Source organism: Leuciscus leuciscus, assembly GCF_965113295.1.
Source record: "Leuciscus leuciscus genome assembly, chromosome: 18".
Lineage (NCBI taxonomy): Eukaryota > Metazoa > Chordata > Actinopteri > Cypriniformes > Leuciscidae > Leuciscus > Leuciscus leuciscus.
Genome location: NC_138742.1, coordinates 21,004,309 through 21,023,235, shown reverse-complemented (window position 1 = coordinate 21,023,235; position 18,927 = coordinate 21,004,309). Strand labels below are relative to the sequence as shown.

At 37.7% G+C, this 18,927-nt stretch overlaps 1 long non-coding RNA gene across 2 annotated transcripts; it reads right to left on the bottom strand.

Annotated features, from left to right (window-relative positions):
- Positions 1 to 6,290: 6,290 nt before the first annotated feature.
- Positions 6,291 to 15,786, bottom strand: LOC309480014. Of its 2 annotated transcripts, XR_014199503.1 has the most exons (3): positions 15,192 to 15,786; positions 12,158 to 12,274; positions 6,291 to 6,425 (listed from the first exon to the last, which is right to left on the bottom strand). It is a non-coding gene; the product is annotated as an uncharacterized lncRNA (long non-coding RNA). The 2 variants fall into 2 exon arrangements; XR_014199504.1 differs by lacking the exon at positions 6,291 to 6,425 and having other exon boundaries at positions 12,157 to 12,274.
- Positions 15,787 to 18,927: the final 3,141 nt, after the last annotated feature.

The window sequence follows — 18,927 nt, the reverse complement described above, 5'->3', positions numbered from 1 at the left end:
ATAGCTGCTGCTAGGTTTCAGTAAGCTTAATTAAACAGCATTCAGATTCTAGATGACTGTCATATGCACTAGGTTATATTTTACTCCTTTGATTTCTATTCTATTTCTCAGAATTACAGAATAACATTTTGAAAGGGGCAAGAGATGTTTGGCGCTTATCTCGAGGTAGGCAATCATTGGAGCTTTTTTGTGAGTCAAACCTTTTTAAGGATAAATCATTTTCACATATGGATTCTATTTTACTTCTGTCTTTATACAAAAATCTTAGTTATCTGCCAAATCACCACTTCCAAATGTTTCTATTTTATTTAACAATGTGTCTTAAACACCACAAAACCCATGAAAGTTAACAAATCTGACTAAAATGTTATGCTAGCATCATAAGTATGTTAAGATTAACATATTACAACATTCAAGGCAAAATACAAAAAACTATTTTTATTACATGCTCAAATTATGAATAAAAAAGATTGACACCATGATGAGCTGCATCTCACATGAGTGTCACAGAGTGGCAGTGCCAAGCAGTTGCTCAACACTGGTGGTAGCTATTTATTGTTTTGTTTACTATAGTGATATCAGTCATCTAATGGGCGAAAATCTACTATAAGGGCCAAATTATGTAAAATGGCAGTACCTACCCTTTATTAACACTGTTGCCTCATTAAGTCCTTTTAAAGCTGATCGATTTCTAACCAACTGCCTCACAACTTGCACTATTTACAGTATACAGACTCACTCTTGCACAGTCATGCTCACATGACTAGAGTAATCTGTAGATTAGCTTTGTTACGAGGACGCAACAACTGGAATACAGTTTTGACTGACATGGGTATGAGTAGATGATGACCAAAGTATTTATTTAAAAATGAACTGTTGGAGTTGGATGTTAGTGGTGATTGTGATTTTGTTGATTACAGTGCATTTGCAGCTTCAAGGGGAGTGAAAGGAGAGTGGGACATTAAAACCACAAAACACAATTTGCAAACCGATTCCGTGTCATGTGGTATCTATCCACACACTTGAAGTAAGTTCATTTCTGTTACCCAGCGTAAATCACTGCAGGCATGTGTCAACCAATTGAATTTAAACCTATTATCATATATAATCTACCCTTGTACATTGATATATTAAAGCGCCAATACTTGTCTGATTATGTATTTAGTGAGAAATATCCTTTTTGTGACAACATCATGTTACAGAATAAATCAGTGATGACTTGAGGTCAACATATTAATATGATGGTCTGAGGACAACATCATGTAACAGAATAAATCAGTGTCCATAAAATAATACATTCATTATTATTTTACCAAAAATTTATAAATCCATTAATCATAAATCTAAAAACAAATATGAATTTTAACATCAGCAGCCGTAGTAGAAGACTGATGTTAACTAATAGGAGAATGTAAAAAGCCATTGGTCTTACCTTTTAACTTGTGCGCTTTGGCATAGGTGTTTTTTTATTTATTTTATTTGGCGGACTCGATGGGGGGCACACGGTGATGACATCATAAACATTGATTGGCTGAGGCAGTTGTTGTCCCAGGGTCATCACAAAGATATTGGTCTCAGGACAGCTCCCACTTGGCAAAATAGGACACACACACACACACACACACACACACACACACACACACACACACACACACACACACACACACACACAGGCCTGGGATTCCATAGGATCACTCCAGCACGACCATCAATGTCTCGAGCCAGATAAGACTTCAAAGAATGAGACAGATTTACAAGACATGGTGAATCTCCCTTTAAAAAATACTGCTGCATAAATGTTTATGTAACTCAAAAGACATCCAACACTGCCGAAACAAGCTCAGTCATCATAAAATGGCAACTCGCAGGAAAGAACAATGGGCTACCTGTGTTTTGCGAACAAAGCAACAATGGGATCCAAACTTCTCAGTCCACTAGTGAAAATGCTTATATTTTACATCATACAAATGTAATTAAAAACTTTAATTTACTATTATCAGCATATTTGAGAGAAGTAAATCTTAATATTAGTACAAAAAAGATACATAATATATACTATTAATGATGTAAAATTAGGTTCATCTTCATTTTGTTTTTATGATAATAGCACTCGAGCTACATGAACTTCATAAGATTGTACTTAGTACAAAAATTATTTGTTGCGTCACATTATGTCACTATTTATTAGTGAATAAGAAATTGTGCATAATCTGAAACACTTTCTGCTCCTTTTACATCACAATGTTTCTTTGTTTTCAAATCCTAAAGCTAAGATTATTTTTCTTTATTTGATTCTGAATCACAGATTTTCCATATGGTCTGACTTTTATTTACAGAAGTTGATATTTTTTATTTAATTGAAAAAAATGATTTTTTGAAAACCCAGTCCAAATACTTTCTTTAAATCACAGTGCAAGTGATAAAACAACCTGAATCAGAATTTCTTGCAAGAGGAGTTATCCTGTTGGCAGTTTTAACGCAATTCTGTAGTCAGTCACTAGAGGGCGCTGTGTAATTGACCTCTACAGTAATTCACCTGTACGGAAATCACACATGCTGGTCTACCAAAACAAATGGCCAATCTATACTCAAAATTAATGTGTCTTAACATTTTTATCACGTATTGCGGAGATGCTGGATATAAACAAACACACTCACACACACATAAATGATTTCCCATTGGAAGCTGGGATGTCGTTTCTGCTCTTAAACTACTTTTGATAATCTCAACAGTATGTCTTTAAACCTGCCAGTACAGGAGGGATGGAAACCAGGACCGTTGCCGTTTAACAGCATATGGCATATCCAGATCGTTCTGTTCCGCTACGGAGCAAAGGAATGGATGTGTCTTGATCATTTGTCTGTAGTGTTGCCAGAAAACAACATGATGGAGCAGTCAGTCAGTCCAAAACCCGATACCGTCCAAGCCCACCCAGAGACTCCACTTACAGTGACATCAAACAAGAACGAGAGAGGAAGGGGAGAGCGAAAGAAAGATACAGGACCGGGGTCGGGAACAGGGGAGCTTTGGTTTCCAATCCCCAAAGAATACTGTAATCTTAACACAGAGATTCACAAGTCACCATTTCTTCGTTTCTAATGATGGAAAATTACTGTAGCATAAATAGATATATTTCACGTTATGTGTAAATGTAAGCCCATATCCTAAATCATTAGAACTTTTGTTTGGACATGCCATAGATTTAAAATCTTTTAATCTGTCACAAGCTTGAGCAAAATTCAGTGCGTTTTCCAGGGCAGGTGACCTCACCGATCCAGACGGTCTGTGTTTGCCCTTCAGAGGCTGCGCTTGAGTATCATGTGCTGGTGGCTGTGTGGAAGCCATATAATGACATAAAATAGTGTAAACCAGAAATATCTAGTGCAAAACATGCGCTAAGCTCTTAGAAAATGTAAGCTTTGTATTTCTTTTGGTTTCATATGGTTTTAAATGACTTTTATACCACTTTCGAGAAAAGTTTCAATTTAATCATCTAAAAATGTCATTTGGTTTTGAAGTAATAATATAGGCTATATCCTCACACATTGAATACATGTGAGTGTACACATCTAAATCATTATTTTCAAAAATGATTTTATTATTGTTGAAGATAAAAAGTATTATTTATAAATATCATGAATTATTAATGAAAAAAATATCACTAAATAGTCGCACCACATGACATCTTAAATCCTGAATACATGTAAGTGTACACATCTTAATAATTATTTCCAAAAATGTTTTAAAATATATTTTAAGGTTTTTTTTTATTTTTTACTAATATCACAAATGATGAATTCATGAATAACACACTTCTGTGGAGTTGTACCAATGGACCATTTCTATTGCATTTCCCCCTGCATTTTAGTCATATATCAGGGCTTTGTTTCAGCAGACAAAAGTTTTATAAATATTAACAAAAAATGAAATATTTCTAAGAAATAACATTTCGGCCCACTTAATTCCATTCTTTTCCTCATTATGATATCAAGATTGTATCACCCTGGCATTTTTTACTTTATCTTGATTAAATATAAAAAATTTAATTAATTAAAATAATAATAAATATATGTTAATCATAGACTGCATTTTTTATGCATTTCTAATGTATTTTTGAATAAATTAACAGGTTGGCATGTCAAAACATTTTTTTATCATGTCATTGACCCATAAATGTTTGCCCAACTAGCCAAGAATTGGTACCCAAACCCCCACTGAACATAATGAAGTGACTACATTTTAACAGTCACACTCTGTAGACAAATACTGAAGATACTAAATGACTACAGGCTGTAGAGAGAGAGAATGCTGAAGTGTGGCAGGTGGCAATAACTTACGCTATATGTAAGATGAGCGCCCACGTGCACATGCACACACTCATTCCGGTTTAGAGGTGGGGGGAAGCTGGTGAGTCTCTTTTCACGGAACTCACACAGGAAGTTCTGTGGCACAGAGAGGAAGTTGATTAAAACAGAACACAAAAACACCCCCTCCTTATTCCTGTGTCCCAGGACGTGTCTCTACCCACACGACAGGTCACTACATCCATCTCCACCCCTTAGACCACTAGACACGTCATCTCTCAGTGTGCGTGCATCAGAAACAGAACATTAAGACATTTGTATGCTTACGTAAAAGGAATAATTCACACAAATGCCATTCCATTTTCTTCCTTCCATGAAACAAAAAAGACATTTTATGTCCAAGTTTTAAAGTCAAAGATAAGGAACTGTAGAAAAATGATTTTAAAATATAATACCACAACAGGTAATGTGAAACACGCCCAGGACCATTTCAGGACATTAAAGAATGGCAAGAGAGGTTTAGAGCTCCACCCTAATCCATAAATAACTGACTGTCCATATCCATCTTCATCTGGACTAATAGGGATGACGAGAGATGGTCTGATGAGCACAGAAAGGTAGACTGAGAAAGAGGGAGGTTCAGATTTACATCCATCACAGTGTATTTTCAGCTCTCCTGTAGGAGCACTAGATGGAGTGGTGAGGGGAGGCTGAGCAGAGGGCAGCGTGTGACCTTTGACCCCAGAACCTCTTCAATATAAACTTTATTAGCTTGCTGCAAAATGTGTGTGTTTGAATCTTTTGAGGCTTGTCTTGGTTCCTCCTGCAATTGAACTCTTGAAACAAACTGATTCACTCACTGGCTAAAACCCCCTTACACATTGAGGATTTATACAGATGTCTATGAATATGATTCATCACATGCACAAAAATGCATAAGAACATGTAGACGTTGTAAAGACTAATGAAGGGAAATCAACAAACATAACACATACCCATCAGTGAAAGCTCATAAGATTTGATTAGTGCTCAAGAATGCGGCGTCCCATATCTCACCCTGCTAACCCTCATCTGGCCCCATTGGTTGTCAGCATGGCCATTCATCCTCAGCCCAGCCAATCGGCTGTGGTGCCAGTGCAGCCCTCTGCCAATCACAGCTCGGGAAGCCTTGACAGTGAGGGAGATGCTCATATGTGTTTATGGCCTCCTGCCTCTATGACAGAACACAGAACCCTTCAGAGAAAAATAAAGCAATTAGCCAATTACACCACACAGGCCTATTAAAAACCAAACATCCCAGTGTTTTCTTACCCTTTGTACACAGCGATAAGACGGAGCGAACGCATCATGTCCCATGGAGAGAGGGAAAAGTGATGGTTATGAAAAGAGCGGTAGGGAAGATTAGACGTATTTGCAGGGAGTCTCTCTTTATTTGAGAGAAGACAAATGAACTGAACTCTCAGTAACTCTTCGACTCCTGAGAAAGAGATGTGAAAAATTAAGTGGAAAAACCAGTACAGGAGAAACTGCTGTATCTGGATTATTAATCTAAAACCAATATAAAGCACTGTTTATCTAGGGACAGACTGATCCATCACATTACCTCACCGAATTCCCTCGAAATACTGTTCAATAGAGCCTAAAATAAAACAAAACACTGTCCAAAAAATCCTCTGAAAAAATAAACCTTCTTGTACCAATGTACCAATCACAAATATATCAAATACACAGCAAGTTTGAGGTCATTTTTTGGTAATTTGCATATTTTTCTCATATTCAGCTCTGACTTCAGACTGTAGAAATGGAGACAGACTGTCCTATTTATGTTCTCAGTGCCTCGTTGACCTGACATACTGCTGTGATGGATTCGTGCATGACTGTATTGGCTACATAATGCTGTTTTGCTAATTCAGAGTCTGCATTGGTCATTTCATGATATCCAGATCTTCTTTTGGACAAAGGTTTCTAAAACCTCAGTGAGACTTCTTGGAAAATATAGATAACATATCATAATTGATATTAAACTGATCCAAATTGTTATAAAATGTTCTTACGTACATGTACATGTTTTATGACAGCCTCTGGAGGAAGCAGCTGCAATGCAGTTGTGAACTTATTTCCTGATTTTAGAAAAACAGAGACAAAAAAAGCACTTGCAGTAATAATTTTAGCAATTGCAACTTTAAGTGACATCTCACAGCAAATTATTAATAATAGCATTGTGCTAAAAAAAAAAAAAGAGAGACTATATTAGTCATGTGTGTCTAGAATGTACTTCATGTAAAATAATTTGAATGGAATTGCTTGGTATTTTAACCTGCATAGAAATGCATAAGATGGGCAGGAGATGCCAGGCTGTATATTATTACAAAATTAAATTAAACAAAAAGAATGTCTTTGTCCTCTTACAAAAAATGTCCCTCTTGTCACCTCCAGAGTACACACAGTCGTGTGGAAAAACAAACTACACAGAAAAAATGCATGAAAAGAAACACTGTATAAGATATTTGATTTTAAATGATTTTGAAGGTTTTCAGAGAATGTATCTTTAAGTGTATGACCGTTTTTTTACTTATTTAAAGTATTAACAAAAATAAATATCTTACTATACAGCAATTTAAAAATATATAATAAAGATGCACTCTGATGACCAACTTGGAAGCCAGCTAATATGTTCCAAAACACAGCAACCTGTTTAAGGTGAATTATCCCGATTATGTTTACCTCAAGTCATTTTTACAAAGATTTGCCCAGTATTTAACTGCTTTGTCGTGCTGTCCCTTTGCATATATGTCAGTTTCCTAATGCTCTTGAGGCGTTTATGCAGCACTCTCTTAGCACTTCCACAGGACACTCAAAAAACTCTCACAACCAGTAACCATTGCTATAAATCTCACACACAATGAGCTCTTAAAGACCAGGGTGGTCTTCTCCCTTGTCTCTTTCCTCTCCTGTGCTCTTCTGTGACCATCTCAAACTTTCTCTTGCTCTTACTGAAACATTCACCCTATCCATTCCTCCATCTTTCAAACTCCTCACCCCAGCAGTTCTGAGTCTCCTTTAAAACTCTAAAGGTCTCTGTGACTCACTGTCATGGGTCCAGCTCCTGAGGAGGAGGGTTTCGGGTGAGTTTTGAGTCGCCCTCTCCTCAAAAGCGCCATCTCAGAGAGCCTGATGTCCACTAAAGCCGTTTCAAAACTAATAAACAATTGTCAAGCGAGAGGTAAAGCAGAGAGCTGTATGGCCATTCTAAAAGCACATCAAAGGGTCCACACTAAGAGCCGTGTAGACGAGAGATGTGGATGACCTCTCCACCGCACACATGCACACATACACAAATCACATATGCACCTCACAAATATCACAAGCATACATAGCAGACACTGGGATGAAAGTATTTCAAAATTACAGACAGAACAATGACATATAAATGGAGCTGGATTCACTGTGAGTTACTGTGTGAGTCACTGGATGGAGGAAATGACATATTTGGTGCCAGATGACTGGTCATAGTTAAGGGGCAAAGATTCAGACTCAAAGAATGGAATGAAGAAAAGAATACAGCCCTCTTCACATATCATTGGATAGGATAAGTGATGGTAGGACAGGACAGGATAGGATAGGATAGGATCGGTAAGGGTAGGATTGGACAGGACAGGACAGGATAGATCAGGACAGGGTAGGGTATAATATGAGCAGATTGGATAAATCAGGGCAGGGTTGAATTGGGAAATGATAGGATAGGCCAGGATAAGATAGGATATAATAGGCCAAGGTAGGATAGTATGCAGTAGGCCAGGCCAGGATAGGATAGATCACGACCGGGTAGGATTGGGAAAAGATAGGATAGGCCAGGATAGGATAGGATAGATCACGACTGAGTAGGATTGGGAAAAGATAGGACAGGCCAGGGTACGATAGGCCAAAATAGGAAGGGATAGGATAGGCCAGGAAATAATAGGACAGACCAAGATATGATAGGACAGGACAGGATAGGATAGGATAATTAGGCCAGGATAGGATAGGATAGGCCAGGATATGATAGGGTTGACCAGGATATTATAGGATAGGCAAGGATAGGACAGGCCAGAGAAGGAATGGATTTGTTAGAAAATCTATAGCTTCATGGCTGACAGAACATACATCACTATCTTTGACTGTACACTAAATAACGGCCATCTCATTTGAGACCCTCACACTTTTCGTTACCACAAACAACACACCCTGCTTACTCACTCTGGCCGGGTCTGGGTGCTGGGCGGCAGAGGAGCCAGGTTGGCTGAGCCCTAGAAAGTTGGAGCCATCTCCTTAGTGTGTGTGTGTGTGTGTGTGTGTGTGAGAGAGAGAGAGAGAGAGAGAGAGAGAGAGAGAGAGTGTGTGTAGGGGGAGGAGATAAGTAAACTTCACAGCCCATGACATAAATCACATCAAGACATGACAGTAGGACACTGAGCAGGACCACTGATAAAACCAGCAGGAGGGAGGGAGAGAGACAGAGAGAGAATGGAGAGAAAGTAAGTGGGAAGAACAAGGGTCATGGTAATGGGCGAGGGGGTAGAGCCAATGGAAAGAGAGATATAAAGAAAGTCTGAATGTGTGTGTGTGTGTGTGTGTGTGTGTGTGTGTGTGTGTGTGTGTGTGTGTGTGTGTGTGTGTGTGTGTGTGTGTGTGTGTGTGTGTGTGTGTGTGTGTGTGTGTGAGAGAGAGAGAAACAGAACCAAAAAGAGATGGACAGAGTAGGGGGAGTGAGAGAAGGATAGGAGGGCGTTTTTAGATTCCCAGTCCTCCCGAAGGTGTAGATTATCCAAAGAGCACAAGCTAATTTCCAGGTTCGTGAATACATTCCCCCATTTCAAACAGCTGTCCACCTAAATCTTCACTGGCCGAGAAAGGATGCACCCCCACTATATGTTATGATTCACATTGATCCAAGAACACTTTTAAACTAAATTTACTGTTTTCCCCCCATTTTTGCTGGTGCTAGATCTTCATAACTAAGATGGCAGGTAATACATCATCTGATATACTGATCTTTCATTGACATGCTAACAAGGCCATTAAAACAGCTGAACTAATGTTACTGCTATTTAGCAGCTCACACAAATCAAGGACTGTGTATCATTAACCGAGCCACTCTGGACGTCTCTGACAATTTGACACGATGTTCGTCGTACTTATTAGCTGTTGGCTGAATCAGACTTGACCGTACATGAATGAAGTCTCCGTAAACTATCTGACATCTCTGCTCCACAACCTAACCTCCGTGTTTATTCTACAGCCCAATTATGGAGAAAAACAAAACGTCTAACTGTGTACGGAGAGCGTTCACTGTTTGTGTATGGCGAGAACACATCAATGGCAGCACTTCATTGTGTAGCTGACGTCTGCGGTTGAATTTATGATCTCCTATTTGTGTAAAATGTAGGCCATAATTTTAATATGTGTGAAAGTAAGAAGTAAACGGAAAGTGGGAAGTTTATGAATTTTCAGGGCTCATTTGTCTGTATTGAAACTGGATGAGGGAGACTGTGCTGGGTTGACCTTTAAAAAAAGTAATGTGGCGTACATGCATGGTACAGTCAGCATGATGTTATCAGATGGCAACACCATGACACTTCAATAACACGGTATTGAATGATTATCAAAATCATGCACCATGATATTTACATGCTACTTCAAGCCAATTCAAAGATAAACAGGGTATTAACATGGTACATGTCAAAGAATCATGGTACATACACTGAAAAAATTATATGATCAATAAGTTATGACAACATGATTTAATTTTTTTTTTAAGTTTTGCAAGATTAAACTTATTTTTTAAGACAGTTTAGTTTAAGTTGAAATGGCTTAAAAATCCAAGTTGATTGAACTTAAACATTTAAGGCAGCAACTTTCTTTACAGTGTATCCAAAAAACACCAAAGTAACCATTTTACCAGGGGACTCTGTCTCAGAAAACATGATAATAATAAGTGACATGGCTTTTTTGTGTTTGTAGGACCACCTTCAGTTCACAAGCTGTCATGAATTGACACAAAATGACACTAAATGATGTTTTGCTAATGTGACAAAGTATTTCATTTACCCGGATGCTAATAGCACTAATGACTGCAATGTCATAGCTCAAATGAGTAATGCTACACACCCTCCAAAAAAAAGGAACATGACACAGTGACATTCACAAACACAGGTACACAGGCCCTCCTCTCTTATCAGACTGCTATAGCTTGTTTTTTAAGTCGGAAAAACTGAGCAGAGCACATTAAAGAAAATAGGAGTGAGTGTGTGCGAGTCTGTTTTCCTGGCCAGACTTTTAGTCTTGTAGCTGGAGATAGCAGCTGGAACAGCCATGCAAAGAAAGTCTCCACCATTCCCTCCCACTGCCTTATGCTACCTAAAACATAATACTGCTGTGTGTTACACATAATCTCTCTCTCATACACACACAAAGAAACCTCTCTGCCTCGATACAAACATGTTCCCTGCAGTTAGGTCACTCAATCCTGTTATGCACTGTTTTGAAGTAAAAAAAAAAAGAAAGAAAAAAGAATAATAATAATAATGAGTATGTTTGTGCTGTAATTTAAACGAGCATTTCTATAAAAGGATATACTAGACTCTTATACTAGATATGTTTTGGTCAAACTCAGACACTTGAACTTTAATAATTATAACCTTGTTTTATAAAATGCACAGGATGGATATTTTTTATAAACTGTAATGCCATCATTTAAAAAAAAAAACTATAAAAATTGTATTGAATTCAGAAAACCCATTGCTAACACTAACTGATGTTTATGTTGTTGTTTTCCACCAAAACTGATGTCACTTCCTGGAAGATGACGCAGAGTCACAATCTGGCTTTTGTTAAAAGGATATTACAAAAGATTAATAGGATTTTAAAAAGTGAAGTTTAGAACACGGGAAAAACCTATAAATGATTATCAATTAAAACAATATTTACAAGAAAACATGTTCAAAACATTTTGATTAAGTCATTGCTTAGCAGCCAGTGAACATGGCAAAAATCATCTCAATCCACAGTACTGAATAAAAGAAAATTATATATTTATATTTAATTCAACATTAAGATATATGATGAGGATATGAAAATGTAATATAAGATGTTGGCGACTTCGTTACAAAACTGTATACACACAGTCGTGGAGATAGAATAGAGAGATGAAGTAATCCTTAGAGAGAGAGAAAATTTGAAATTGAGTAAGAGGCAAAAGTGAGGAGGAGTGTGTGTGTGTGTGTGTGTGTGTGTGTGTGTGTGTGTGTGTGTGTGTGTGTGTGTGTGTGTGTGTGTGTGTGTGTGTGTGTGTGTGTGTGTGTGTGTGTGTGTGTGTGTGTATCTGGCCGTAGTGGAGCCCGGTCCCTGAAGTCTGCATGCTGTCAGTGTGAGTGGCCTTATCTTCCCCAAACATTTACTTAACCCTTTGTCTTACAGGGTCCAGCACAATGAGACACAGCCAGAGGAATCCCAGCGGGACTTCAGATGGACAGGCCTGCCGCTCACTGATACACTCACAGTCACACTGACTGCAGTCTAATCGGCACATATTAAAGTGACATCACAGCGATAACTACAGCTCACCAACCTCACTTCTCTTTTAATGACATCATTGAAATTTTGCTTTATCCTCATCCTTTTCATTTAAATGATAGCAGCAGCTGACAGATGGAAAAGTCTTGCCAATCAATTCCGGCACATAAAACAATTTCCATACAATAAACTAAAATAACTATTGTGTAAAGGCTCTTCTGTCGTTTAATGCAGCATTAGCTTATAAGCTCTAGATTCAGGCCGCTTTTTCTGAGGTAACAGTGAAGTGTGCTGTAAATACCTTTCTGTTATCTGAGCATGTGTTAAACCCTAGGTTCAGAAGAATGCAGCAGTCGGCCTTTGTCTCTGCGTCCACATCATCAGGACAGGAGGCCGTCAGAGAGGAGCTTATCAAACCCTACAAATACCATTACAGTGAGAGAGAGAGAGAGAGAGAGAGAGAGAGAGAGAGATCCATACCTTTCAGACAAACATTTCTCCATGAGACATGCAACCTTCCTTTTCCCTAAGCCCAGACAGAATCTGTGAACATTTTAAATATTTTCTCAGCCAATTTTGAAGGAAAATGTTCATTGTTTGTTCATGTCAGTTCACAGTGCATGAACTGATGTTAACAGATACAACTTATGTTTTTTTTTTTTACTTTTTTTTTTTGTAAATGTTGAAAATAACTAAGTTTAAAGGGTTAGTTCACCCAGAAAATTTAAATTCTGTCATTAATTTCTCACCCTCATGTCGTTCCAAATCCGTAAGACCTTCGTTCATCTTCGGAACACAAATGAGGAGCTTTCTATCCCTCGATTGGGACCATGAATGTGTAAATTGCGTTGCTCTCAATCGAGGGACTGAAAGCTCTCTGACTTTATCAAAAATATCTTAATTTGTGTTCCGAAGATGAACAAAGGTCTGACATAAGGGTGAGTAATTAATGACAGAATTTTCTTTTTTGGGTGAACTAACCCTTTAACAAATGCTGTTGAAGTATTGTTCATTCTTCGTTCATGTTTCCTAGTGTAGTTAACATATGTAAACAGATAAAACCTTATTGCAAGGCGTTGCCAAAAACAAACATATAAGCGGTGTGGGATGTGTTGAACTTCAGGAATGACGGCTGTTCCAATTCTGTGGCCTATAAAGAGGAATAGTTCAACAATGACACCAGATTTAATAAATTATTAGAAATTAACAATTATTAGAATATGAATTATTAAAAATGTGTTTATATTATATATTTTTTTAATGAAATGGAACTGTTATGACGTCCACAAACCTGTGCAATTCTATTAAAAGAACCAGCATGCTTGGAACCAATCAGAATTAAGATGCGAGTACTATACTGTAAGAGCTTGAATAGGTACGAAAGGCAATGATGTAGTGTTTGTGTGTTAGGGGTTGGGTTGGGTTGTATGTTATGTGTATGTGTGTGTGTGGGTGGGGGGGGGGGGGGGGGGGGGGGGGACATAGTGAGAGACAAAGAGACAGAGAGAGAATTCAGTATTAAAGTACTTCCAGCTCTCTCTCCACTCCCCCACATAATCAAACAAATCATGATTACAAATATTTCAAGGTCTAGAGTCACTTCTATAAATCTGGAGGGTTCTCTTGAAGATGTAGTCGGCAGACACACACACACACACACACACACTTACTTTCAGCCAACTTCTTTTGGATTTAACCCACCAGAATATATGTGTCTTTGGCTTTCTCTCTGGCTCCCTGTGTCTGCTGTGTTCTTACAGTAAAATAAATAGGCTGCATCTATCTGCAAAGTGCAGCGGAGGTTCTGAAAACAGGGTTATCCAAAGTGCATGTTCAGAAGCAGCGAGAGAGAGAGGGAGACAACAGAATGAGAAAGGGTGAGAGATTAACCCGAATGGAGGAACATGAGAAACAGACAGACAAAGAGAAAAGAAATAGATAGACAGACGGAGACAGGAACATAAGGAAATCCTGCGTGGAGACGATGAAGAGGGGAGAGATAATGAAAGAGAAGGCAAAAAAGAGAGAGAAAAGAATTCCACATGTGCAGCAGGCCCTTGTCTTTACGATGGCTATGATTATAATTTAGTGCTGCTGTTTCAGGGCTGACATCATCAGTGCAGCACCAATCAGATGGCACAGAGTCTATAAATTAATGAGTGGGCTAGAGTTCAGCTGACCGGGGCAGGGTCAAAGTTCATTCCACTCATGAAAACGTTTCTAATGGAATGTGACTATGCAAAAATCAGCCCTGACAAAAACTAGGTTTCACGTGTTTTGTGATTGCGGACATTTGACTAGCGAGTCTTGTTGTTACTGTAAAACAATACACATTATACGCATAACACACGCACACACACACATTAACCATATTTGGTACATATAATATTTAAAGGGTCTATTATGAATATATTATTAAAACGGTATTGTTATATATAAATCATGGTCACATGACAAGTAAACAGTTTGTGTGTGTGTGTGAAAAGTTTTGGGTCAGTAAGATTTTTTTAAAATAAATTCATAATTTTATTTAGCACTGAAAAGTGACGGTGGAGGAATTTATACTGTAATTTAAATAAATGATGTTCTTTAGAACTTTCTATTCATCAAAGAATCCAGAAAAATTTGTATCTCAGTTTCCCGAAAATATTAAGCAGCACAACGATTTTTTGAGATTAATAATAAAAAGAAATGTTTTTGAGCAGCAAATCAGCATATTAGAATGATTTCTGAAGGATCATGTGACACTGAAGACTGGAGAAATGATGCTGAAAATTCAGCTTTGCATTACATTAATAAAGAACATTTTAAAATGTCTTACAATAGAAAATTAAATTGTAATACTTTTTCACAATATTACTTTTTTTTTTCTTTTTTTTTTACTGACTCCAGACTTTTGAACAGTAGGGTATATAACATTCTTTTTGTTTGGTTGATAATTAATAAATCAGGGATTGAATGGCTGGATTATTAGTAGAATGTAAATTATTTGATTTGTTTATTGATTACAAATTCATAAGAACATCAGTAAATGTATTAACTACATACACAGAGACAATGATGATTATAATATATGTTTTTATGAAGTGTGTGATATCTTTTGACTCAGTCACTGATTGCCCAAATGGTTATTATCTGCAGATGGATTATGCTGTAAAATAATGAGGCAGGAATGAAAGGGCTCAGAGTTCAGGAAACATTGGAGAACAACATGCACCTCTAATGAGGTGTGCATACATTACATTTACATTAGAGGTGTCTTATGTGTGAAACTAGTGCATACTGTATTTTTGAGTGTGCATGTGAGAGCATGAACCAATAGGGGGTGTGCTTACCTGACTTGATTGACAGGCTGATGGCGCTGTGTATGTAACTAGCTGTGTTGACTCCTGCTCCCCGCTGGAGGCCGACATCAAGAATAACACACACCTCAGCAACGTCTCTCACCCTGCATGAAATGCCTGGCACTTTGGAGACGAGAAGGCGAGAGAGAGAGCAGTCCTGGGCCTCATCACTCCACACTTCACCTGAGGAGACAGAAAAGAAGACAGACAGACAGACGGACACACACTGAGAGGGTGACATAGAGGACATTACTTACAACAGGGTCATAGTGTGGCACAGGGTCTCAGCTTACAGCACTAGCACTTAAATAAACAGATAACAGCCAAATGAACACAATTGAGAAACGATGCAAAGGCGCAAGAATGATTTGAAACTGGGAGAAGCATATTAAGGTTTTGAATGCATTTAGAATTTAATGCAATTATTTGAATGCATCTTACACTCATGCTTCTTTTATCAAGGATATTTTTTCCATTATGCTGATTTCACTCTGCATGTACTGTAAACACCTTTATCATTTTGGAAGGTTAATAATTTGTGCATGACAGAGAACAACTCATTCATTTCAAAATCTCATGTAAACAATGTTTTTTTGTATTATTATTCAACAAAGAATACTGAAAAAATTATCATGGTTTTAACAAAAATATGAATCAAAACTTTTTTCAACATTAATAATAATAAGAAAATTTCTTGAGCAGCAAATCAGCATATTAGAATTATTTCTGAGGGATCATGTGACACTGAAGACTGGAGAAATAAAGCTGAAAATTCAGCTTTGATAACATTTAACAATTATGTTCTGAGTAAGATTGTTTTAAGATAGAAAATTCTGTGAATTTTCAAAACGTCCTTTTTCTTGCAAAATGGATACTGTCTCCCTAACAATATGCAAAATACAGTCTTTACCATCAGAACTGACATGTAAAATCAAGACTCACAACCACAGAATCACAACCATTCAACAAAAAAAAAAACCTGCATGCAGAAGCCAAACACGTTGGCTGCGAAATGTAAAAGTAAACTGTTTTTCGTCCATAATATCCGTTCCCACTGTTCGTCATCTTAAGCATCAATCTATCACTTCAGGCTCATGTCCTCTCCTCCCCATCCCTTCACGCCTCTCCCTGATTCTGTCCATCTCTCTGGAGCGGAGGAGAGCGGGAGGGATGCTGGGGGCTGGGAAAACCTGGACTTGACCCCTGAGTTCTGGGCTCCACGGAGTCTCCTTACCAAACCTCCCTGATGACAGATGAATGAATAGACACTCTCTCACACACACCACACATAGCCTATACAGATACACACAATACCACAACTTTGGAGATTTTCATAAGTGTACAGTTTTCTCACTGTGGCTTGTTACAAGCAGATTCAACGAGTCTTTTTGGCAAGTATTATTCAGGGTTCAAAGTTGAAGGGGAGGTGAAGCTACTAGCATCGAGGAACCTACAACTATTTTGAAATGTAAAAACAGAGATTGAAATAGATTGTCAATTTCATAACTCACATCACAATAAATTGAGACGTCTCATTTCACACGCCACCTTTTCGTGACAAAACACAATAAATACTCGGTTTGCATACAATATACCAACAAAACGAGCTGGCAAAGTGCGAAGTTTGTTAACGGAGCTTTACCGGGAGGTGTGAGCCAAATAAATAGCGAGGCATCGTAAATTACGGCCTGGGAGATGGCGGCGACATGGGGGAGGAGGGGCGCATTGATTGTAGACGTAGATGGAGTTTTTTCTTTCTCTTTACCCCCACACCTACCCCTCAACTTTTTTCCCCTTCCTGACTCTTTTTCCACGGCAAGGAAACGTTCTTGCTCCCGGCCACGGAAGTCATCGCTCTCAGACGTCTCCGTTTCATCGTTTACAATGCCATTTTCCTTCTTATTTTGGCATTTTCCTCGTCGGTCTGGTTATTTGTTGCCATTTCTTTTTTGTCCATGCATGGACAAACTTAGAGAATGAATAACTTAGAGAATGAAGCTAAGTTTAGTAACGACCACCTCTAATAATACCCATGTGAAATGGAATTAATTCCAATAACAGGAAAAATGCACGAGGACACACACGCGCACAACAGCCCCTCCCAATTCCACTTACCTTCAAACGCACTCAAGATATGGCAAGCCGTTAACACATGTACTAAGTAACTAGTAACTTTTTTATACATTTGTACAACCTATTTACGAGTATGTAATACCAGTAACCAGCATCTTTTTCAATTTCTCTATTAAATATTCATTAGATAGTACGAATATAACTTATCATTGGATGATAGTAGCCTAGGCTATTTATTCAAATAGTGACTAGTATAATTAGTCTCTAGTACCTATTGGTCATTTAAAATATTATTTGCACTATGGAGAATTGTTCTTAAAAATTGTTCTTAAAATAGTTATTATAAATATTTATGATGTAAAATGCAATTATTTATATTTTCTAGACTAGTAGGCACTAGTGATCAGTAGCAAAAGGAATAATATTAGGAAGAATAGTATTCAGTTAGTTACTAGTGAAATATACTACAGTCACTACAAATTTACCTACTAGTAATTAAAAATGTGCTAGATCATTTTAAGAAGTAAATGTTAAAATCACTTTCCATATTCAAGGGTAGTCAAAATTGGTAAAACATTTACCCATGCTTGTGGACATAAGGGTTTAAATGGCCCAGCATTGCAGTACAAGTTGATAGAATAGTACAGTTAATACAGATTTGTATTTTTGAGCTTGTTCTGGCAGATTTTGCTCATAGCCTCCATTATAACCTGTCTTGCAATCTGTTGAAAAAAACAAAAACAAAAAAACAATTAGAACAGGAAACCTGGCAGAGCTGATTTAATAATATTAGCTAAAATTACATATACCATATGCAAACATCCCAGCGATGAACTTCACATATTTTCTTTAATAAATCATAAATATTGGCATTTATGATTTAAAACATGTTAATGAGTAACTCACTGTTGACTGTGATCGTGTAACAGGCAGTGAGTATTTGATATATGTGTCTAATGAAGCTGACTATTGGCCAGGTGTGTGACCGGAAAAGTGTGTGTGTGTGTGTGTGTGTGTGTGTGTGTGTGTGTGTGTGTGTGTGTGTGTGTGTGTGTGTGTGTGTGTGTGTGTGTGTGTGTGTGTGTGTGTGTGTGTGTGTGTGTGTGTGTGTGTGTGTGTGTGTGTGTGTGCAAACACCAACACCGAACACCTGCCCTACTTTGTAAATGTGTGCAGTGTAGTTGCAGTAGCTTAGGTGAGTATGTTCTTGCATTAGATTGGAGTGTATGTGCATGTGCCATTTTGCTGTGATAATTATGTACATAGATGCACTTTGTTTTATGGGCCTTTGGTTGTAACACAACCTTTGGCCTGTGCACACCTTGACCTTTGGATAGGCGGGGTCACCCTCTTGTTTTTGTTTTTGTGAGTGCATTAGGGGAGATGGACTCTCCTTTAATCACCCTGTCATCTAGGACACATCCAAAGGGACTGGAATTCTTTTTTTTTTACTACATTGATAAAGTTCACCCAAAAATTACAATGTATCATCATTTACTCACACTGACGTCATTTCAAACCTGTATGACTTCTGGTCTTTCTTTTACAAACCTTAGTGATTTGTTTTGTTTTGTTTTGTTTTGTTTTGTTTTGTTTTGTTTTGTTTTGTTTTGTTTTGTTTTGTTTTGTTTTGTTTTGTTTGGGCCCCTATTGA